This window comes from Saimiri boliviensis, chromosome 10 (genome assembly GCF_048565385.1).
Source record: "Saimiri boliviensis isolate mSaiBol1 chromosome 10, mSaiBol1.pri, whole genome shotgun sequence".
NCBI lineage: Eukaryota > Metazoa > Chordata > Mammalia > Primates > Cebidae > Saimiri > Saimiri boliviensis.
This window is the reverse complement of record NC_133458.1, coordinates 72,748,103-72,772,748: the sequence shown is the minus strand read 5'-3', so window position 1 is coordinate 72,772,748 and position 24,646 is coordinate 72,748,103. Positions and strand designations below refer to the sequence as shown.

At 39.9% G+C, this 24,646-nt stretch overlaps 1 pseudogene; it reads right to left on the bottom strand.

Moving 5' to 3' along the window:
• Window positions 1–17,664: 17,664 nt before the first annotated feature.
• Window positions 17,665–18,878, bottom strand: LOC101054003 (RCC1 domain-containing protein 1-like; annotated as a pseudogene).
• Between the last annotated feature and the right edge of the window lie 5,768 nt (window positions 18,879–24,646).

The window sequence follows — 24,646 nt, the reverse complement described above, 5'->3', positions numbered from 1 at the left end:
ACAGCAAAATAATAATAGTGGGGGACTTCAATACTCCACTGACAGCACTAGACAGGTCATTAAGACAAAAAGTCAACAAAGACACAATGGATCTAAACTATACCTTGGAACAAATGGACTTAACAAGCATATGCAGAACATTTTGTCCAACAACCACAGAATACACATTCTATTCAACAGCACATAGAATTTCCTCTAAGATAGACCACATGATAGGCCATTAATCAAGTCTCAATAAATCTAAGAAAATTGAAATTATATCAAGCACTCTCTCAGATCACAGTGGAATAAAACTGAAAATCAACTCCAAAAGGAATCTTCAAAACAATGCAAATACATGGAAATTAAATAAACTTCTCCTAAATTGGGTCAAAAATGAAAGCAAGATGGAAATTTAAAAATCCTTTGAACTGAACAGCAATAATGATACAACCTACCAAAACCTCTGGTATATACAAAAGACAGTGCTAAGAGGAAAGTTCATAGCCCCAAATGCCTACAGAAAAAAAGACAGAAAGAGCACAAACTGACATTCTAGGGTCACACCTCAAGGAACTAACAAAACAAAAACAAACTAAGTCCAAACCCAGCAGAAGAAAGGAAATAAACAAGATCAGAGCAGAACTAAATAAAATTGAAACAAAAAAATACAAAAAATAAATGGAACAAAAAGGAGGTTCTTTGAAATGATAAATAAAATTCATAGACCACTAGCAAGATTAGCCAAGATAAGAAGAGAGAAAATGCAAATAACCTCACTAAGAAATGAAATAGGAGATATTATAACTGATGTCACTGAAATACAGAAGATCATTCAAGGTTACTGTGAACACTTTTATGCACATAAACTAGAAAACTTAGATGAGATGGATAAATTCCTGGAAAAATATAACCCTTCTAGCTTAAATCAGGAAGAATTAGATATCCTGAACAGACTAATAACAAGCAGCAAGATTGAAATGGTAATTTAAAAACTACCAACAACAAAAAAAATCCAGGACCAGGCAGATTTACAGCAGAGTTCTACCAGACATTCAAAGAAGAATTGGTATTAATCTTTTTGATACTATTCTACAAGATAGAGAAAGAAGGAATCCTCCATAATTCATTCTATAAAGCCAGCATTGCCTTAATACCAAAACCAGAAAAAGACATAACCAACAAAGAAAACTACAGACCAATATTCTTGATGAACATAGATGTTAAAATCCTTAACAAAATACTAGCTAACAGAATCCAACAACATATCAAAAAAACAATCCACCATGATCAAGTGAGTTTCATACTAGAGCTGCAGGAATGGTTTAACATACACAACTCAATAAATGTGATACACCACATAAACAGAATTAAAAACAAAAATCACATGATCATCTCAATAAATGCAGAAAAAGCATTCAACAATCCAGCATCACTTTATGGTTAAAACTTTCAACAAAATTGGCATACAAGAAACTTATCTTAAGGTAATAAAAGCCATCTATGACAAACCCCCAGTCAACATAATACTGAATGGGGAAAGTTGAAAGCATTCCCTCTGATAACTGGAACAAGACAAAGATGCCCACTCTTACCATTCCTCTTCAACATAGTACTGGAAGTCCTTGCCAGACTTCCAGACAATCAGACAAAAGAAAGAAAGAAAGGACATCCAAATCGATAAAGAGGAAGTCAAATTATTACTGCTTGCTGATGATATGATTGTTTACCTCAAAAACCCTAAAGATTGCTTTAAAAAGCTCCTAGAACTGATAAAATAATTCAGCAACGTTTTCTGGATACAAGATTAATGTACACAAATCAGTAGCTCTTCCGTACACCAACAGCAACCAAGTAGAGAATCAAATCAAGAACTCAACTCCTTTTACAATAGCTGCCAAAAAAAAAAAATACTTAAGAATATACCTAGCCAAGGAGTTGAAAGACCACTACAAGGAAAACTAGGAAACACTGCTGAAAGAAATCATAAACAACACAATGAAAACACATCACACGCTCATGGATGGGTAGAATCAGCATTGTGAAAATGACCATACTGCTAAAAGCAATCTACAAATTCAATGTAATGCCCCTCAAAACATCATCGTCATTCTTCACAGAATTACAAAATACAATTTTAAAATGCATATTGTACCCAAAAAGAGCCCGCATAGCCAAAGCAAGACTAGGCAAAACAAACAAGTCTAGAGACATCATACTACCTGATTTCAAACTGTACTATAAGGCCATAGTCACCAAAACAAGAAGATACTGGTATAAAAATAGGCACATAGACCAATGGAACAGAATAGAGAGCCCAGAAATAAACCCAAATACTTATAACCAACTGATCTTCAACAAAGCATACAAAAACATAAAGTGGGGAAAGGACACACTTTTCAACAAATGGTGCTGGGATAATTGGCTAGCCACATGTAGGAGAATGAAACTGGATCCTCATCTCTCACCTTATACAAAAATCAACACAAGATGGATTCAGGACTTAAACCTAAGACCTGAAACTATAAAAATTCTAGAAGATAATATTGGAAAAGCCCTTCTGGACCCTGGCTTAGGCAAGAATTTCATAACCAAGAACCCAAAAGCAAATGCAATAAAAACAAAGATAAATAGCAGGGACGTAATTAAACTAAAGAGCTTTTGCATGGCAAAAGGAACAGTCAGTAAACAGACAACCCACAGAGTGGGAGAAAATCTTCAGAATCTACACATCTGACAGAGGATTAATAGCCAAAATCTACAAGTAACTCAAATCAATAAGAAAAAATCAATCCCATCAAAAAGTGGGCTAAGGACATGAATAGGCAATTCTCAAAAGAATATACACAAAAGGCCAACAAACATATGAAAAATGCTCAACATCACTTATGATTAGGGAAATGTAAATCAAAACCATAATGTGATATCACCTTACTCCTGCAGGAATGGCCATAATGAAGAATAAAAATGGAAAAATAGTAGATGTTGGCATGGATGAGGTGAACAGGGAACACTTCCACACTGCTGATGGGAGTGTAAACTAGTACAACCACTACAACCACTATGGAAAACTGTGGAGATTCCTCAAAGAACTGAAAGCAAAACTGCCATTTGATCTAGCAATCCCACTACTGGGTATCTACCCAGAGGAAAAGAAGTCATTATATGAAAAAGATACTTGCACACGCATGTTTATAGCAGCACAATACACAACTGCAAAATCATGGAACCAACCCAAATGTCCATCAATCAACAAGTGGATAAAGAAACTGTGGTATATATATGATGGAATACTACTCAGCCATAAAAAGGAATGAATTAACAGCATTTGCAGTGACATGGATGAGAATGAAGACTATTACTCTAAGTGAAGTAACTCAGGAATGGAAAACCGAACATTGTATGTTCTCACTGATATGCAGGAACTAAGCTATGAGGACACAAAGGCATACAAATGACACAGCAGACTTTGGGGACTTGTGGAGAAAAGTTGGAGGAGGGCAAGGGATAAAAGACTACAAATATGGTGCAGTGCATTCTGCTCAGGTGATGGGTGCACCAAAACCTCACAAATCACCACTAAAGAACTGATTCATGTAATCAAATACCACCTGCACCCTAATAACTTATTAAAACATAAACAAAAATAGTAAATATGTAAATAAAAATATTATCCTGATTAATTAAAAAAGAATGTCTACAACTGAGGAGCCACTCCTAGGGGGTCCCATTGTGCTGAGATTTCTTCTTATTCCTGCAACTGAGAGCTGAATCCATCCTACCAGTTTACCATAGAACCCTCTGATGGAGAGGAGCAAGGAAGACTTGGAGTTGATAAAGCAGTGGCTATATCCATTTCAGCTGTTACCCAGTCAACTCTCCTTTCATGATCTTCTGTGAAACAAAATTCCTCTAGTTTCACTAAAGACTTTCAAGTAAATGTTTTATTTTCCACATTATTTGTAATATCAACATTTAACTAAGTAGACCTTGAAAAGCAATAGCAAAATGAGTAAATCCAAAAAAGTATTATTTAAGCTATACATCTCAAGATACTATAAATTTATGCAAATGGTGCAAAAAATATTATGTAATACTGCTTTCGGAATTAGCTAGTCTTTTTTTTTTTTTTTTGACTCTCAAAAGACCTAGTGCCAGATGACTATTTTTGTGTCTGAAAATCAAATTTATCCCCAAAGAATAAAAATATGATCATTTTCCAAAGAATGAAGTTTCAGAACAATGTATATGGTAAGATCCCATTTTGTAAAACCCAATGCAAATATATTAAAGACACATTATTTTCCCATTTTAATGTAGAGGTGTTTTTCAATCCCAAAAAGCTATGGTTAAAATGGCAGTTCATCATATAATCGCTGACATCCTAAAAATGAAAACTATTGGCTAGGCGCAGTGGCTCATGCCTGTAATCCCAGCACTTTGGGAAGCCGAGGTGGGTGGATCACCCAGGTCAGGAGTTCAAGACCAGCCTGGCCAACATGGTAAAACCTGTCTCTACTAATAATACAAAAATTAGCTGGTTGTGGTGGCACATGCCTGTAATCCCAAGTCGTCCAGAGGCTGAGGCAGGAGAATCACGTGAACCTGGGAGGTGGAGGTTGCAGGGAGCTGAGATCGTGCCATTGCACTCCAGCCTGGGCAACAAGAGTGAAACTCCATCTCAAAAAAAAAAAAAAAAAGAAATAAAACAAAAAAACAAATATATATATAATAGATAATCTCAATGTTCCCAAGTACAGATGCAGTTACTGTGCTTCCCAATCCCACTTTATAAAAAAGGCTGGTTAAGGTAGTTTCATAAAATACATAAATTCATAAATACCATTGCCATCTCTCTTCTTTCTGAAATTTTGCACATACTATTTCTATATACCTGGAATACTTGCCTATTCCTCTACCCACACCCTGCTATTTACCTGCTAACTTTCATTTGTAAGGCAGTGTTCCCTAGACTAACTTATGTTCTCCTGCAGTGTGCTCCCCTAGCACGCTTTACGTCCCCTCCTCAACACTCCTCATACATTATATGTATTTGTTTATGTCAAAATGTACACGGCATGAGGGCAAAAACAAAATATGTCTTGTCCTCAGCTTTAGCCAGAGTATTTATCAAGATGCCCAGGATATGGAAGACATTCAATAAATATTCATTGGCTAAATGATTGAATGATTGATTGAATAAAGCTAGGTGAAAACACTGGCTTAGTTCCTGGTCAAACAGCAGGTTGTCAATATATATGCATTGAGAGAAGAAAGCAATGGAGAAATAGAGACTGACAGAGTTGTGCGGAGGTAGAAAGGAAGGAAGATAATGGACTCAACTGGATAACCGCCACCTTCTCAAAGAAGTAGGACCTTAAGAAAGTACCGAGGTAAATGACAAGCAATAAAAACAAATCACATGCAAACAAATGCTGATTTTTTTCAGATGTATTATATTTTCTTCCACTCCATTATTATTTTATGCATGCTTGATTTATTTGTATTTAAAACTATCAGTTCCACCACTTTTTAATATGATTGACTATATTAAATCAAGGAACAAAGGGCACTAATGTTATATTATTTTAAGATAAAAACCCATTTTATGCATTAATCCTGTGAAAGATGAGCCAAGAGAGTATAGGAATAGGTAATTGTCCTTCTTCATTTGTGATTTGTGTGTCTGTGCATCTTTGTGTGTATGCGTGTCTGTATGTATTAGCATGGCTTTTGGTGAAAGTAACTACTTCTCTGGGTTTGAGTAGAGAATGTTATGCACATTTTAAACATAACATCAAAATTCCATCTTTTTTTCCCCTTAGAATTCTTGAGTTGGCAAGGTTTTCTCTGACAATTTTCTGATATTTCCCCCACCGTCACAGAGAGACAATTTCTTTATCCCTAAATCAGAAAACGCATTAGGCCTCGCCTTGAAAGGAAGGTTTTCACAATATTTAATCTTTTTTTTTCTTCCTTTTGCTGCAAGTGAAGTCCCATTACTCCTAGTCCTGTCCTTTTTCACTAATGAGGATAATTGGTCCCTTTCCTCCTGGAAACATTCTTTTATGTATTTTGGAGAGTTATTATGGCCCTTTTCAGTTCTGTCTTCTCTAGGCAGAACAAGTCTGATTCTCTTAACCTTTCCTCACAAGGCTGATTTTCCAAACCTTTGATCATTTTTGTTCTTCCCCTCTGAACTCTCTCCAATTTGTCTCTCTCTTTCTAAACGTGGTGCCCAGGATAGTATTCAATCCTTCAGTTGAATTTTAACCAATATGGTATTAATCTGGCCAATGCTTAGTGGATGTGTAATAGAATCTTAAACATTATTTATCCAAATTCTGATATGTAAGTTCCCTTTATTTAAAACATAATAGAAACAAAGAATTTTAATTTGGCATTCAGTGTTCCTTAGATAATCCATGATAATGTACCATGGGATTTGAAAAGCATGGAGTCATCAAACAATAGTCAACAGAACTTGAGTTAGAGATACAGAATAACATTTTTGGAGTAGATGATCTTCCTAAAGGAAGGGAAATAGAGCTTTTCAAATACAAAGGAGGATTTCCACACTATTCTGTCATTTTGCTCTATTGTATAATATCTAATGTTTGTAAAATAATTTATTCTATTTTGATGTTCCCTGAAAATCTTCTGGGAATACATTTTTACAACTCAAGTGGGTCTAAGGCTTACTTATTATTTCGCATCTCAGCTTAACATTATACTAGCAGTTACTAAAAACTAGAGTCCACCAACTAGTCGGACAAGAAGAGATAAGAGTTTTTCCACTGAAACTTGAGGAGGGCTTAAGAAATAGTTTAGGTGAGGATTGTTTTACATATGTTATATGTTTTAAAAACTATGGGCCAGGCACAGTGACTCACACCTGTAATCCTAGCACTTCGGGAGGCAGAGGCAGGTGGATCACCTGAGGTCACGAGTTTGAGACCAGCCTGGCCAACATGGTGAAACCCCCTCTCTACTAATAATGTAAAAATTAGCCACGCATGGTGGCAGATGCCTGTAATCCCAGCTACTTGAGAGGCTGAGGCAGGAGAATTGCTTGGAGGGTGGAGGTGGTTCCAGCAAGCTGAGATCCCACCACTTCACTCCAGTCTGGGTGAAATAGCGAAACTCCGTCTCAAAGAAACAAACAAAAAGCCACTATGGAAACTATAAAAAAAAAAAAAAAAAAAAAAAAAAAACACATAAAATATCAACCTTGCTTTGGCAGAGTTTTAAAACTTGTGGATAAGATCAAGAAGCATGAAACACCAGTGAAGACATTTGATGCTTCACTGTATAGTACTAAGTGTAAGTGAAATGAAAATTCAGAGAAATGAGAGGTCAGCATAGGCTTCAGGAATAATGAAGATACGGCTTTGTAGAAGGGATGAACTTAAAATGAGCTTTGAAAAATAGACATCAGAGAAGAAAGAATGAGAGAAAACGGGGAAAAATGGCAAGAAAGGAGAAAGGAATATGATGGATCCAGAGAACAGAAAAGAAACTAACTTGGCTGGAGAGAAATGAGGAATTGTGAGAAATAAGTACAGTGGGTGATTCTTATGAGTGATTTGAAAGCCAGGCAGGTATGTATGAATTCAATGAGGTGGGCAGCTGGGGACAACTGAAGAATTGATGACAGTTACTATTTGTGGAGATTACTCTGGTGGCAGCCTTCTGTGTGATGGAGTATAGGGGCAGGACATAGCAACTCTGAGTGTTCTACCCATGACCAAGATCTTTGGGCTGTCAGATTTGTGTTTTTGTTGTTGTTGTTGTTGTTGTTTAATATTTGGGCTCAATTATTCTCCTTTTGCTATATTGCAAGGTGACTTTCATACTCTCAGTTAAACATTTTACTCCTGCTCTGCTAACACTTGTATTTGAAACAACTTAGAGACCGTTAAGTTAGAGGTCCTTAGAAGGACCATTTAAGGGTAGATATTAGCAGAGAGATTCAACTTTAAATGCTTAACTCTGGTATCACTCTTTTTTGGGAAGGATTTGGGGAGAAGAGAGATGAGGAGATGCAATTAGTGTGACCACCAGACGTCACTTTTGCTGGGTTGCCTCAAGGTTACATGCACAGTATTCCATGGCTTAAAATGAAACTTTTTCCAATCAGGAGAAAAATTTAAAGTTTCTAATACTTGCAGCCAAAATACTTCCCAACTCAGCAATCCTCCACATCCAATCTCTGCCCAGGATGCAAATTCAAGTTACTCACCTGGGGATATGATATAATTTCTAAAATAAGCAGGCTGCTATTTTTGCATTTTTGCTTCTTAATACAGTTTCCTTCATTAGCACTGGGTTTTCTGAGGTACCGTATGCAGGGCTGGGCTATTGCTTCTTAAAGAGTAAACAGCCGTAATGATGTAATGGATTTGTTTTTTTTCAAGTGATTTTGGAAATGTTTTAATCATTTAATATCTGACCTGGAGTGTTTGATTTAGTCACATGTATCACAGGTTTACCGTGACAGCAGAACTCCAGAGTTCTCTGTTCACTGTTTTAGAATATAGGTTTCAAAGTAGGGGATTATTTAGAAGCCCAAAGCACACTTTCTTATGTGTTTACACAGTCCTAAATACCACACCATTAAAGATATTTTGGATATTTTAATTATTATAGATGTTTAGGCTATAGCTTATGATCTGAACATAGCATCCTATAACAACATGTTTTGTGTACATAATAAAGGCTCTTAAGTAGCACTGTATGTACCCTTTGTAAATACATGCTACATAAAATACCTTATAAAATATTTAATGACCATCTTCTATAGTAACTGAGCTGTATTTAACCAAAATTCCTGGGGTTATTTTCTACTCCACAAAGATACTATTTAAATTAAGGTGGTCAGAAGCTAACTACACACTAAAATGGAAGGAAGGATTTTATAAGCCTGCATTCTTAAGCATCTGTATTTTTATTTTCATCTTCTGCTTTCTTGGGGTTGCAGAAGCATTCTAGTTCTTATTTCTATTACTGATTGTAACTTCATAAAAGAGTTAAAGATGAGGCTATCACAAACTACTATTTTGTTGAATTAAGGTGATTAAAGAAAAAGATGCATTATTGTTCTTCAAACTTGTGTTAAGTGGGTATAGATACTTTATTTGAAATATTTTTTGTGATGCTTCCAAGCCTGATTTTTTTCCCCTAAACTTTGGGAGACATACATGAGCAGGTTTCCACGTCATACTTTTCTCCTAGACCTCTGCATCCCTACAGAACTACTTAGTGACTTCCTCAACCAGAATCTTAAAAGCACAAAATCAGTGAGACTCATCTCACACCATGATTTCAGAACATCAGGCATTATAGATTCAGGGCATTGTAAGCAAATAAAAGATTCTATGGGCAAAGACCTTCAAAATCCCAGACAGGATATGCTGGTCCAGCAGTGACAGCCAAACAGCCAGCTTTGTGAGGACACTGTGGATATACAAAAGGAGAATGCTCTTATTTCTCCTCTCATAACCTCTAAAGAAAGCTTTCTTTTCTATCTTTCTAAGTCATCACAACAGAGATCTAAGCTGACAGATTCCCTGAGCAGCATCCATGCAACTTGAAGTTAAATGACCACAAAACATTCTCTCTATATACATACCAAGAAGATATGAAAAAGTACATCAATCATTAATTAATTTTTATTTTACTTTAGGTTCTGGTATACATGTGCAGATCATGCAGGTTTGTTTCATAGGTATACATAGGTATACATATGCCATGGTGGTTTGCTACACCTATTGACCTGTCACTAAATTCTCTCCCCTCAACCCCTACCCCTCAACAAGCCATGGTGTGTGTTGTTTCCCTACCTGTGTCCATGTGTTCTCATTGTTCAACTCCCACTTATGAGTGAGAACATATGGTGTCTGGTTTTCTGTTCCTGTTAGTTTGCTGAGGATGATGGTTTCCAGCTTCATTCATGTCCTTGCAAAAGACGTGATCTCATTCCTTATTATGGCTGCAAAGTATTCCATGGGGTATCTGTACCACAGTGTCTTTCTCCAGTCTATCATTGATGGCCATTTGGGTTGGTTCCATGTCTTTCCTATCATAAATAGTGCTGAAATAAACATACGTGTGCATGTGTCTTTATCGTAGAATGATTTATAATTCTTTGGATATATACCAAGTAATGGGATTGCTGAGTCAAATCGTGTTTCTGGTTCTAGATCCTTGAGGAATCACTACACTGTCTTCCATAATGGGTGAACCAATTTACATTCCCACCAACAGTGTAAAAGCAATCTTATTTCTCCACAGCCTTGACAGCATCTATTGTTTCTTTTTAATAATCATATATATTTTTTCATGTTTGTTGGCCACATAAATGTCTTCTTTTGTGAAGTGTCTGTTCATATCCTTTGCACACTTTTTGATGGGGTTGTTTACTTTTTTCTTGTAAATCTGTTTAAGCTCCTTGTAGATCCTGGATATTACACCTTTGTAAGATGGGTAGATTGCAAAATTTGTCTCCCATTCTGTAGTTTGCCTGTTCACTCTGATGATAGTTTCTTTCGCTGTGCAGAAGATCTTTAGTTTAATTAGATTCCATTTGTCGATTTTGGCTTTTATTGCAATTGCTTTTGGAACTTTTGTCATAAAGTCTTTGCTCATGCCTATATCCTGAATGGTATTTCCTAGGTTTTTTTCTAAGGTTTTTATGGTTTTGGGTTTTACATTTGTCTTTAATCCATCTTGAGTTAACTTTTGTATAATGTGTTAGGAAGAGGTCTAGTTTCAGTTTTCTGCATATGGCTAGCCAGTTTTCCCAGCACCATTAATTGAATAGGAAATCCTTCCCCATTGCTTATTTTTGTCAGGTTTGTTGAAGATCAGATGGCTGTAGATGTATGGTGTTATTTCTGAACTCTCTATTCTATTCCATTAGTCTATATGTCTGTACCACTACTGTGCTCTTTTGGTTACTGTAGCCTTAGTAGTATTGTTTGAAGTCAGGTAGCGTGATGCTTCCAGCTATGCTCATTTTGATTAGGATTGTCTTGGCTATACAGGCTCTTCTTTGGTTCCATATGAAATTTAAAATAATTTGTTCTAATTCTGTGAAGACTGTCAATGGTAGTTTGATGGGAATCACATTGAATCAATAAATTACTTTGGGCAGTATGGCCATTTTCACAATATTGATTCTTCCTATCCATCAGCATGGAATGTTTCTCCATTTTTTGTGTCATTGCCTATTTCCTTGAGCAGTGGTTTGTAGTTCTCTTTAAATAGATCCTTCACATCCCTTGTTAGCTGTATTCCTAAGTATTTTATTATCTTTGTAGCAATTGTAAATGGGAGTTCATTCATGATTTGACTCTCTGCTTATCTATTCTTGATGTATAGGAATGCTTGTGATTTTTGAACATTGATTTTGTATCCTGAGACTTTGCTTAAGTTGCATATCAGCTTAAGGAGATTTTGGGCTGAGACGATGGAGTTTTCTAAATATAGGGTCATATCATCTCAAACAGAGATGATTTTACTCCTTCTCTTCCTATTTGAATACCCTTTATTTCTTTCTCTTGCCTGATTGGCCTGACCAGAACTTCCAATACTATGTTGAATTGGAGTGATGAGAGAAAGCATCCTTGTCTTGTGCCAGTTTTCAAAGGGAATGCTTCCAGCTTTTGCCCATTCAGTATGATACTAGCTGTGAGGTTGTCATAAATAGATTTTATTGAAATATGCTTCATCAATATCTAGTTTATTTAGTGCTTTTAGCATGCAGGGGTGTTGAATTTTATTGAAGGTCTTTTCCACATCTATTGAGATAATCATGCAGTTTTTGTCATTGATTCTGTTTATGTGATGGATTATGTTTATTGATTTGTGTATGTTGAACCAGCCTTGCATCCCAGTAATGAAGCTGACTTGATTGTGGTGGAAAATCTTGTTAATGTGCTACTGGATTTGGTTTGCCAGTATTTTATTTAGGATTTTTGCATTGATGTTCTAAGGGATATTGACCTGAAATTTTCTTATTGTTGTATCTCTGCCAGGTTTTGATATCAGAATGATACTAGCCCTATAAAATGAGTTAAGGAGGAGTCCCTCTTTTTCTGTTGTTTGCAATATTTTCAGAAGGAATGGAACCATCTCCTTCTTGTACCTCAGGTAGAATTCAGCTCTGAATTCTTCGGGTCCTGGGATTTTTTTTAATTGGTAGGCTATTCACTACTGCCTCAATTCCAGAACTTGTTATTGGCCTATTCAGAGATTCAACTGCTTCCTGGTTTAGTCTTGGGAGTGTGTATGTGTCCAGGAATTTATCCATTTCTTCTAGATTTTCTAGTTTATTTGCATAGAGGTATTTATAGTATTCTCTGATAGTAGTCTGTATTTCTGTGAGATCAGTGGTCATAGCCCCTTTATCATTTTTTATTATGTGTATTTGATTCTTCTCTCTTTTTTACTAGTCTGGCTAAGGGTCTATTCATTTTGTTAACCTTTTCAAAAAACCATCTCCTGGATTCATTGATTTTTTGAAAGTTTTTTATGTGCATGTCTTTATCTCTTTCAGTTCTGCTCTGATCTTAGTTATTTCTTGTCTTCTGCTAGATTTTTAATTTGTTTGCTCTTGCTTCTCTAGTTATTTTCATTGTGATGTTAGGGTATCAATTTTAGATCTTTCCCACTTTCTCATCTGGGCATTTACTGTTATAAATTTCCCTCTTAACACTGCTTTAGCTGTGTCCCAGAGATTCTGACACATTGTGTCTTTGTTCTCATTGATTTCAAAGAACTTATTTCTTTCTGCCTTAATTTTATTATTTACCCAGTAATCATACAGGAGTAAGCGTGTTTTACTTCCAGTTATGTGGTCAATTTTAGAATAAGTGCAACGTGGTGCTGAGAAGAATGTATATTCTGTTGATTTGGGCTGGGGAATTCTACAGATGTCTATTAGATATGCTTGCTCGAGAGCTGAGTTCAAGTCCTACATATTCTTGTTAATTATCTGTCTTATTGATATGTCTAATATTGGCAGTGGGGTGTTAAAGTCTCCCACTATGATTGTGTGGGAGTCTATGTCTCTTTGTAGGTCTCTAAGAATTTGCTTTATGAATCTGGGTGTCCCTGTATTGGATGCATATATATTAAAGATAGTTAGCTCTTCTCGTTGCATTGGTCTCTTAACCATTATATAATGCCCTTCTTTGTCTTTTTTGATGTTTGTTTATTTAAAGTCTTTTTACCAGAGACTAGGATTGCAACCCTTGCTTTTCTTTTGCTTTCCATTTGCTTGATAAATATTCCTCTATTCCTTTATTTTGAGCCTATGTGTGTCTTTGCATGTGAAATGGATCTCCTGAATATAGCACATCTGTGGATCTTGACTCTTTATCCAGTTTGCCAGTCTGTGTCTTTTAATTGGGGCATTTAGTCCATTTACATTTAAGGTTAATATTGTTATGTGTGAATTTGATCCTGTCATTATGATGCTAGCTGGTAATTTTGCCCATTAGTTAACACAGTTTCTTCAGAGCAATGAAGGTTTTTGCATTTTGGTATGTTTTTGCAGTGGCTGGTAATGGTTTTTCCATTGCATATTTAGTGCTTCCTTCAGGAGGTCTTTAAGGCAGGCCTGGTGGTGACAAAATCTCTCAGCATTTGCTTGTCTGTAAAGGAGTTTATTTATCCTTCACTTATGAAGCTTAGTTTGGCTGAATATAAAATTCTGGGTTGAAAATTCTTTTCTTTAAGAATGTTGAATATTGGTCCCCACTCTCTTCTGGCTAGTAGGGTTTCTGCAGCGAGATCCACTGTGAGTCTGATGGGTTTTCCTTTGTGGGTGCCCCAACCTTTCTCTCTGGCTGCTCTTAACATTTTTTCTTTCATTTCAAAACCTTGGTGAATGTGACAATTATGTGTCTTGGGGTTGCTCTTCTCAACAAGTATCTTCGTGGTGTTCTCTGTATGTCCTGAATTTGAATGTTGGCCTGTCTTGCTAGGTTGGGGAAGTTCTCCTGGATAATATCCTGAAGAGTGTTTTCCAGCTTGCTTCCATTCTCCCTGTCACTTTCAGGTACACTAATTATGTGGGTTTGGTCTTTTCACATAGTCCCATATTTCTTGGAGGGTTTATTAGTTCCTTTTCATTCTTTTTTCTATAATTTTGTCTTCACACTTTATTTCATTAAGTTGATCTTCAATCTCTGATATCCTTTCTTCCACTTGATCAGTTCAGCTCTTGAGACTTATGTATGCTTCACAAAGTTCTCGTGCTGTGTTTTTCAGCTCCATCAGGTCACTTACGTTCTTCTCTAAACTGGTTATTCTAGTTAGCAGTTCCTGCAACCTTTTATCAAGGTCTTCACTTCCTTGCATTGGATTAGAATGGTTAAAACATGCTGCTTTAGCTCGGAGAAGTTTACTATTACCCACTTTCTGAAGCCTACTTCTGTCAATTCATCAAACTCATTCTCTGTCCAGTTTTGTTCCCTTGCTGGTGAGGAGTCATGATCCCTTGGAAAAGAAGAGGAATTCTGGCTTTTGGAATTTTCAGCCTTTTGGCACTGGTTTTTTTTTTTTGTTGTTTGTTTGTTTGTTTTTCTATCTTCGTGGATTTATCTACCTTGGGTCTTTGATGCTGGTGACCTTCTGACAGGGTTTTTGTGTGGGCATCCTTTTTGTTTATCTTGATGCTATTCCTTTCTGTTCATTAGTTTTCCTTCTAACAGTCAGGTCCCTCTTCTGCAGGTCTGCTGGAGTTTGCTAGAGGTCCACTCCAGACCCTGTTTGCCTGAGTAGTACCAGCAGAGGCTGCAGAACAGCAAAGATTGCTGCCTTTTCCTTCCTCTGGAAGCTTTGTTCCAGAGGGGTAGCTGCCAGATGCCAGTTGGAGCTCTCTTGTATGAGATGTCTGTCAACCCTTGCTGGGAGATGTCTCCCAGTCAGGAAGGGGTCAGGGACCCACTTGAGGAGGCAGTCTGTCCCTTAGCAGGGTTCAAGCCCACCCTCCCTCTGCTCACCCTCCGTGGGCTACACCCACTGTCTAACCAGTCCCAATGAGATGAACTGCATACCTCAGTTGGAAATGTAGAAATCACCTGCCTTCTGCATTTGTCTCACTGGGAGCTACAGACCAGAGCTGTTCCTATTCAACCATCTTGTCTTTCTTCAATATGGATAACTTTTTAAGAACTTTAGATACTAATCAGAAAAGAATTGTCCTGTTTTTCATGAAATATAAACCAGATTTATAAATCTCAAATTAAACTCAGAATCAGTTATCTTCATCAATTCGTCTGTACCAACAAGTCTTAACAAAGCTTAAACAATCTGAAAAAACTGATACATATTTAAGTTAAGATATTTACCCCCTAATATTGTGAAGCCTATATTTTTAAGTTACAATGTTTATCCACAGAGACATTACATATTTTTCATTAGGAATCATGTTAGTAATACTTTTGGGAGTTTAAGTCATTTATAGGATACTTCAGAGCAATCAAAAACAAACTGCTAGTATTACTTTACTCTATCAGAAGCTATACAAATTTTTCTTAGTTTATGTGATGCAATAATATTTGTAATGTACATAGTTATTTCTACTTGAATTCGAAATACAGCAACAATAGAAAATCAGATATGTGGTGGAAATCCCAACTTAAAGCTTTATAAAACAGAAGAACTTTGTGATCACTGGCAACTGAAAAAAGAAAAACAACTTTGTGTTTAGTTTTATGAAAATGTATTTTCAAATTAACAAGTAGTTAAGTTTGATGGAATGTTTTAATATGATCTAAAATTTAAACATTCAGATGGGAAGCCCAGATTAAAGGGGAAAAAAAGACAGTGAAAATTCCAGGAAAAGTGTCCCAAGAGATATGTGTTCTACATGATGACTTGTCTGGAGTTCACTTTGGAAACGCTCTCTCTCCGGATGCTCCCACACTCCAACATGGGACCTATGCCAGCTGCACACTACATTCACCCAAAGAGGAGGATCTTGTCTTTCCCAAATCCAAACCCTGCATCAGAAGGGAAAAGGAGCTTACAGCTACATAGGGGACATCTCATAAACTGTTTCACAGTATTTAAAATATGTTTTAAATATATGGATTCCCATATTTGTACGTTTGTGTAGTCAGGTGTTACTGCTTGAAGTAACACCTCAAGCAGGTGTTACTTCCCTCCATAAGGTTACCCAGACAAGGGAGCTCAAGTGCAGACCAACGTGCACACTGCTAGGGCTGTGGGACCTGAAGCAAGGGGCACCTTGTTCTACTTCAAATAAGGCACCATATGCCCTAGTAGCAGTCTCCCATCCTATATACTCTGCTCTATCCTTTTCAATTCCTGCCATGCACCCAAAGAGAAGAGGCAACATTGCACATTTCCTGTGTCAATTACAGATGCTTATTTCCCCTGCACTCCCTCCTGCCAAAAATAAACAAATGAGTTAATAACCCAACAACTATGAGATTTAGAGAAATTGGTACATTTTTATCCTTAAAAATGGTTAAAATAATTTTTCTATTTTTATTGAACATAAATTTTATGTTCAGTATATTTTACCACAATTTTTTTAAAAAAGCTTAAAGACCCCACAGGTGGGAAATATCTCCTAAGCCACACACACATGCACAAATATAACTATAAAGAATTAACATTTTATCAAAATAAGCTGACATTTGTAAAGCACTTTGTGCCTTACCTGGCATGGAGCAAGCACCATCTAAGTATTAAATAAAAATTAATAACACCCAGAGAGACTGAAACAACAAACTACGTGATATCAGAAGATATTCTGAATACTAACAATCAAAAGACTGTATCTGAAATATACAAAAGAAAAGTCACTAAGAAAAGGCCAGCAAACCTGAACAGGCGCTTCATAACAGAAAACTCCAGTGGCCGACCAACAGATGAACTCAGCCTCAAGCAACCCCCACCCCCAGCCTCCCAAAGTGCTGAGCCACCATGACTGGCCATCCAATACGCAAATGAAAAGCTACTCAACCTCCTCAGTATTCAGGGAAATGCAAATTAAAATCAGCGCTCATCTACCTGACACAGTCAACCCCACACTGCTGGTGGGAAAGAGTTATTTAGTGAAATTAAAGGCATCTCTTGGCTTAGCAATTCAACTCAATGTTCTGCAGAGGAACGTGTGCACATGTACACAACACTACTCCAAGTATTACGTGGAATGACCAAAATCAGAAACGGTAAAGATGACTATCAACAAGACTGTATCACTTGAGGTATATTAATACAACGGAACACCATATAGCATTAAAAATGAATGAACTCCGGGACCCAACAAGGATAGCTCACACAATGCTGAGTGACAAAAATGACACAAAAGCACATATACAGGACGATTCCATTTACCTAACACTCAAAGGCAAACACCCATGTTGAATAAAAATGCATACAAATACGGCAAAATTCAAACGAAAACCGGGAAGAGACTGAAAAGGAAGATGACCTGGAACGTGCTCCTATCTCAGCTGCACATCAAATTTCCCTGGGTGAGGTGGGCGGAGCTTGGACTCTACCACTATCTAGGCCACACCCCCAGGCTTTCACTGTCAGGATGCTGACCTTTGGCAGCAGAGTTTTCAATGCTCTCCAGTTGTTTCTAAAGCAGACAAATTTAGGACCGTGCTTGAAGGTGAAAGGGAAGACTGTGATGGAAAGGGGCAAATACAGGGCCCTTGGGGTGCTGGCAATAGTTTTCCTTGACCCAGATGGGAGTTTCACAGGCGTTTTACATATACTTACGCACATCAGCTCTTCCCTTTCTCCACAGCATACACGTAGGTGTTCCAGGGCCCACAGGTGATGGCCTTTACTTGGAGTTGCTTATCTACGAAGTATTCTACTCGGCGGGACGGATCCCAGCTGCTGGTGTCTTTGTGGCCCAGCTGTCCATATTTACCCCAGCCCCAGGTGTACAGGTCCTGTGTCACCACAGCCGTGTGCCTGGATCCACAGCTGGCCTTGATTGCTTCTGGGCCCAGGGGGAGATCCAGTAGAGCTGGGAAGGGCTGGACAGCTATGAAGGGCGCAGGGGCTCCATCCTCAGCCCCCGCCATTCTCTTCACCTGGGAGCCATCTGCATTCAGTCCTGTGGCTTCCCTTGCAACTGTCTCCCCATCCTCTGCCAGGCTCCTGGTGGGCAGGGCGAGCTGCCCTGATTCATTCCAGCCCCAGATATAGATATCCCCAGTCTCACGCACACAGACAGAATGCCAGCCCCACGCGGCCACCTGAGCCATGGCTAGGCCCTGCAACGCCTCCAAGGGCCTTGGCTCCAGCTCTGCCTCCAGGGTCCCATGGCCCAGCTGTCCATGCCTGCCCGCCACAGGAGAACACCTGGCCCCCCGCGTCCAGCAGCAATGCGTGCTCCGCGCCCAGCTCCAGCTGGCGCACCCGCAGCTCCGGAGCCAGAGGCCGGCAGAAGGGCGGCTGCAGGCTCACATAGGCACCGGCGCGGGGCAGCAGGGGCAGCCTCCCAGCCTGGGCCTCACTGCCGGGATCGTCTTCCCTTTCGGCCTCCAGCACCACATTCTGGGCCCACAAGGGATCCCCGCGCAGGGCCGAGCCGGCGCCCAGGCCTGGAGTAACGCCCCCGATCCGGGCCCGGCGCGCAGCACCACGAGGAGCCCCTCCGGGGCCCACGCGTCCCTGCAGCCTCCCGCTGCGCCGCTCGCTGAGCCCTACAGCTCGAGGCGGCCTCCACTGGTCACGAAGGCGGTGAAGCTCCAGCTCGCGCTCACATGGCGGATGTCGACGCCTGCCTGCAGTGGCTCGAGACTGTGCACCTGGCGCCCGCCTCCGGAGCCCGGCGCCTGCCTAAAGCCTCAGAAACCCAAGCCGAACCAGGCTCCCGGCGGCTCCTTTGCCATGTCCCGGCAGCGCCTTCTGCCGGCCGCACCTGGTTGCAGCGGGCCACCTAGTGGCACGCTGGCTAGTCTCTGGCCTTCCAGGGACTGGAGCTGCCTTATCTTATCTGGTTACTTATTCGTCAAGCAAGCATTTACTGAGCGATCCTCCTCCCGGTCAGTGAGGACAGTTGTCTGCTCCCAAGGAGCTAACCCTTAAATGGGGAAAGAAACGCAATCTGGTGGTTCCAACAGCAACGCAACTTCAAGCAGGTTCAGCTGGAACAGGCTTTTTCCTACCATTATTATTTATATAATAGAGACTGGGGTCTCGGTATTTGTCCAGGTTGGTCTCGAACTCCTGGGCTCGAGTGATCCACCCGCCTCGGCTTCCCAAAGTGTTGAGATTACAGGCGTGAGACGCATCGCCCGGGCTGAAGCGCCATTGCACAGGCCTTTTCAGGCCTCTGAAGTCAGATCTTGGGTCTCTCCTGAGACCCCAGCTCCTGGGCTCCTAAACCCCCCTTCCCCAACCCAAGGGGGCTTCTGACCTTGATCTTGACTCTATGCCCTCTACCCTCTCCGGCAGGTCCTTCCAGTGGGCAGCCTTGGAGGAAACGCCGAGGCGCAGAGCGGCCGCCTAGGAACAGCCGCCCGCCCAGCCGGCGGAGAAAAGGTTGGAAGAGCCACGCGGAGAAAATGTTGGAAGAGCGCGCGGGGCGAGGCGGCCAATCGGCGGCAAGGGCAGTGACGTCGCAGACCGGGGTGCGGCGGCCGCAGCCCTGTTCACCTTCCCACCGGGACCTCTCCGGGCCCAAGGTCCCTAGGTCTAGGCCGGGGCGCCGCCACCAGGTCTGTGAAATGGGCTGAAACCTCCGGCGGGCGTTGCCAAGGCAGAAGTTGGACCAGATGGTCCGGCCCCTGCAGGCACCCGCGGGGCATGGAGCTCAGATTAGAACCACGAGAGGACGCGCATTAAGACCCTAGCTAAAGGGCTGGCGAGGAGTGACCCCCAAGGCAGACGGACCCCGCCACCAACCTCCTAAATTGGTACATTTAGAAAGGATATTTTCAGTCTCTGTCCTCACCTGTGAATGCAGAAAACTACCACCAAAACCGATAATCACAGAGGCAAGAAAGAGAAAGAAGAAAGGAAAGAAAAAGAAAAGGAAGGAAGGAAGGGAGAGACAGAGAGAGAGAAAGAGAGAGAGAGAGAGAGAGAGAAAGGAAGGGAAGGAGGGAGGGTTTTTAGGTACTCAGTGAGTTGAACCAGGAACGCCTCTATGGTGCTGTGTTTTGAGGAGCCTGAAATGCCGGGAAACCCACCCAAACATCTTCCCCACTGCCTTGCTAAAGATCATTAAGAGTTAAGACATGCATTCTCAATGAAGGTGATAGTCCCTTAAGGTGTGGGGGGTGGGGGGGATTGGTTCTTGGGGGGGGAAATCTTGCTCTTTTTGTGTGTGCCTGTATAGAAACTCTGTAGAAAAAATTAGCTGGGCATGGTGGTGCGTGCCTATAATCCCAGCTACTCAGGAGGCTGAGGCAGGAGAATTGCCTGAACCCAGGAGGCGGAGGTTGCAGTGAGCCGAGATCGCGCCATTGCACTCCAGCCTGGGCAACAAGAGCGAAACTCCGTCTCAAAAAAGAAAAAAAAATTAAAAAAAAAAAAAAAAAAAAAAAAAAAAAAGAAACTCTGTAGAGACAGACTGCGTATCTGTGGCAGTAAAATTTCATAAGGAAGATGATTAGCAAAAAAAAATGTCTGCGAAAGTTCCTGTATCAGAGGAATACAATGATGAAAAAAACAGGTTGAGAAACACTTGATTAGGCATGTTCTTGAGAAAAGGTCTGTCAAGGTTATGTTGGCCAGAACGACATAGAATCAAACGATGAATCAACAATTACTCAGCAAAACAATATGTGCAGAGTTCTATATTATCTAGTATAAGAGAACACAAGAGATATAAAATTTGGTCTCTTTTTTTTTTAAGGTATGTATAGATTAGTTGGATTGAGAGAAACTAGAACAGAATAAATAGATGTTGATATGGGCATCAATATGTGAATATACAAGGAACTATTTAATGAATAAGACCTACTATTTAATAGCACATCGGGGTGACTATAGTCAATGATAACTTTTTTTTTTTTTTTTTTTTTGAGACAGTCTCGCTCTGTCACCCAAGCTGGAGTGCAGTGGTGCAATCTTGGCTCACTGCAACTCTGTCTCCCAGGTTCAAATGATTCTCCCGTCTCAGCCTCCTGAGTAGCTGGGACTACAGGTGTGTACCACTACAATTGGCTGTTTTTCGTATTTTTAGTAGAGACGGGGTTTCACCATATTGGCCAAGCTGGTCTCAAACTCCTGACCTCAAGTGATTTGACTGCCTTGACCTCAGAAAGTGCTGGGATTACAGGCATGAGCCATCATGCTGGTCAATAATACCTTAGTTGTATATTTTTTAATAACTTAAGGAATGTCACTGGATTATTTGTAACTCAAGGGATAAATGCCTGAAGGGATGGATGCCCCATTCTCTGTGATGTTCTTATTTCACATTGCATGCCTGTATCAAAACACTTCATGTACCCCGTGAATATATATACTACTATGTAGCCACAAAAAGTTTAAAAAATAAAAACATTTAAAAATATAAAAAACTAACACATTTTAATAATATTAAACTATATGAAAATGGGTAAATAATGGTACAAACAATAAGGTCAAGGGTAGCTCAAAAGACAGAAAGATTAGGGTGGTAATCAAAGAGGGTTTCATATAGCAAATGGGATTTGAACTAGACCTTAAAAGATGGGAGGACTTAAGAGATGGGAAAGCCCCAGAGAAGACTGAGGACTCACATCAAAACAGAGTAAGGCTCTCACACACAGAAGGAAAGTAAAATCTCAAGGATTCTAGGAGTGAGGTTAGAGACCTGTGCCAAGTTTTGGCTAGTTTGAAGGCTGAACTGAAAACCTCTGTCCCAGCTCCTTTAAATTTTTTTATTATAACAATTCTAGTGCATATAAAGTGGAGCCCCATTGTGGTTCTTTTTATTTTACATTTTTATTTAGTAGAATATATGTAACATAAAATTTACCGTTTTAACTACTAAGTGTAAAGTTCAGTGGCTTTAAGTACATTCACATTTTTGTGCAACCATCACTACTATGCATCTATAGAACTTTTCCGTCATCCCATACTGAATTTTATATACTTTTAAAAAGTATATGAAATTCCCCCAACACCTATAAATCACTGTTCTACTTTCTGTCTTGATGGACTTGACTATTCCAGGTATCCATCTTAGTCCATTTTCTGTTGCTTATAACAGAATACCTGAAACTGGGTAATTTATAAAGAAAAGGAATTCATTTCTACAGTCATGGAGACTGAAAACTCCAAGGTTGAGAGGCCACATCTGTTAAGGGCCGTCTTGCTGGTGGGACTCTCTGCTATGTCCTGAGGCAGCGTAGGACATTACATGGTAAATGGACTGAGTGTGCTAGCTCAGGTCTCTCTTCCTCTTCATATAAAGCCACCAGTCTCACTCCCATGATAACTCATTGATTCGTTAATCGATGAATGGACTAATCTCTTTATGAGGACAGAGCCCTCATGATCCAGTCACCACTTCTTAAAGACAGCACCTCTCAATACCACAACATTAGAGATTAAATTTCAAAATGAGCTTTGGAGGGGACAAACATTCAAACTATAGCAGTTCTTCATGTAAGTGAAATCATACAATATGTGGTCTTTTGTGTCTGGCTTATTTCACTTAGCATAATGTTTTCAAGGTTTACCCATGTTGCAACATGTATAGAAATTTTATTCCTGTTAAGGTTAAATATAATCCACTGTATCCAGTCCTTTCTTCTTGTTCTTATTTTCTTGATCATTGGAGCTAAGAGATGAAAAATACAAGCATCCTTTTGAAGGCCTTCGAGCACTAAAACCATGAGAAGGTCAGATGACCCAAGGTTGAGACATAGCCACTGAAAAGACCCTCCAAATAAGGGTAGATGTAAACACTGTCAGAAAAAATTCCCTCCAGGATAGGATAGGTAGAGAGTGGTACAGAGAGCATGCCAGACCAGCAATCTGCTTCCTGGGCCTCAGTTGGAAAGGTGTTCCCAGGAGAGCTTCAGGGTGGCAACTACTGCAGTGTCTGAGGAAGACCAAATACTGAGGGCTATAGCAAAAGGAAGGAACTGTATTCTAGTAAATAAAACCAGTGAGTGACTTGGGGTCAAGTACTATTGTTATTTTGACTGTCAGGGCTTGAGGGAAAAGAAAGAAGCATGCAGAAGGCTTGGTCTAGCTCAGGATTGCAAGATCTGCCTCCTTCAGATTCTTTCTCTCCTCCACTGCTCCTCTCCATGGTGGCCTCTCATTGTCAGAGAGATTCATGTGACATCATCATGGCAAGGATGGAGTTGGAGCTATGAATAGTCATCCAAGTCCTAGCTGCTCTCTGCTGAGGTGTGGCCTAATGGGTCCCTGATCCTTTTGCACTCAGGTCTGCTGAGGAATGCCTGAGGAACTTGCAGGTTATTCTCTTTATTGATTCACATGCAGTGGTCTTATTTTGCCGACTCTGTTACATTATGACTATAGCCATTGCTGTAATCCTCTGTTGAGTAAGTGTCTGTCAAAACCCTCCCTACAACAGTCCCCACAACAAGACCACCAGCTCCCCGGTCAGCTGTCTTTCACATTGTCCCATGAAGCATGCAGAAATTTCTGGATGCCTGCCCATCACATGGGAACTGAGGAAGATTAACAATAGCCCTCTCCTTAACCATTCATATCATCATCTCTACCTTTGTGGACCCTCCAGGTTCAAATGAGGCTACTTTGCATGGTGGCCTCTGCATTCCAACCAGAATGACAGCAAAAGCCCCTTTCTTCTCAACCCAGCCCATATCCCTATGGCTGCAAATTTCAGCCCAGGTTGGAAAATATGACCGATGCCTCTCCTACTTGCTTCTTCCTCTATATCTCTGTCCTTCTTTTCTCTATTCTTCCCATGTGGAAGGTGGGGGTCAGAAAGGCCAGGCTTTCTCTCACTTTTAAGAGGCAGAAGTTTTCCCTACATCATGTCTGGCTCCTTTATGGTCTCCTACTGATCAAAATTTCACCGTAAGTTCTACCCCACCCACTAAAGGGTGAGAAAGGTTAAATTTGTCTGATGACGTTATTTCATTCTCTTTAGCTTTAAGTAGTTCCTCTTTCAAGTAATTCAGTCTGTTTCAGGTTTATGGCTCAAACTTTGAGATTTCTCCCCTTCATTCTGCTACACCCCAGGATAACATCTGGGAATATGGGGCAAGGCTGGGGAGGATATATGTGACCTAAGGACAATAAAGGACATAGGGTCTCAGATTCACATACTGATCTAAGCTACAGAGGTGGCTGGGCAAGTCCTGTGCCCTTTGTTAACTGAAAGATGTCTGCTAGGTCTACAACTTTGTCATCTGTCATAAAACACAGATTTTGTTTTCACATTACAGATATCAAGGCTATCTCTATACATTATCAGCATGTTGGAAGCATGGTAGTTATTATACCTGCCACTGGATCTTATAATTTAATGCAGTAATAAAGAAGCACATATATTACCATATCACAGATTTGCTTTTTAAGATACTTTGTTAACTGTATTTCAAAATAATCTATTTTCTTTGTAATCTTTTGGCTTTTATTTCATGCATTTTAAAACACTGTTCTAAAAAAAGAGTTCACTGGCTCCACCAGACTGCTCCAAGGATTCATAATGATTCAA